Consider the following 569-nt stretch of genomic DNA (forward strand, 5'->3'; position numbering starts at 1 on the left):
CAACTTTATTTGGTTTTAATTTCTTTAAAGAATTTTTTTTTTCTATATGGTGTGTGTTCTTACTGGAGATAGAGACACAGAGAGAAAGAGAAAGTGAGAGAGCATCCTCCAAGGGAGATAGCTATGCTGCAATCCCTTCTCCCCTCTTCTCCTCTTGAGATTTTGCATACACACCTGTATGTGCCTGGTGTGTTTTTCAAACTGCCACTTCTTGGACTGGAAATGCATAGTCAGTCATGTGGGATATAGCCGCCCTAACCTCCATGCCATCTGTTGGCCCCAACTTAATTACAATTTAGCCACAGCAGTTTCCTCTCAATTCAAAGTATTGCACTATACAAAGGTTCTATGATCTTATTTCTATAATTTGAGGTCTAGAAGCACAAACACATTTTGAAATGGTTTGGTGACTAAAGAGAAAAGTACTACCACATAGTAGCTTTTATTTCAAGGATTTAGCCTCTACAAATGGGGTTGTATCAAAGGCTTCTTTTTTTTTTAATAAAAAAAATTGTATTTACTTAGAAGCATTCAGAATGTCAACAAAACAGCTGCAACTTTTTTTTTTT

This window comes from Tupaia chinensis, unplaced genomic scaffold, assembly GCF_000334495.1.
Source record: "Tupaia chinensis unplaced genomic scaffold, TupChi_1.0 Scaffold142468_1, whole genome shotgun sequence".
Lineage (NCBI taxonomy): Eukaryota > Metazoa > Chordata > Mammalia > Scandentia > Tupaiidae > Tupaia > Tupaia belangeri.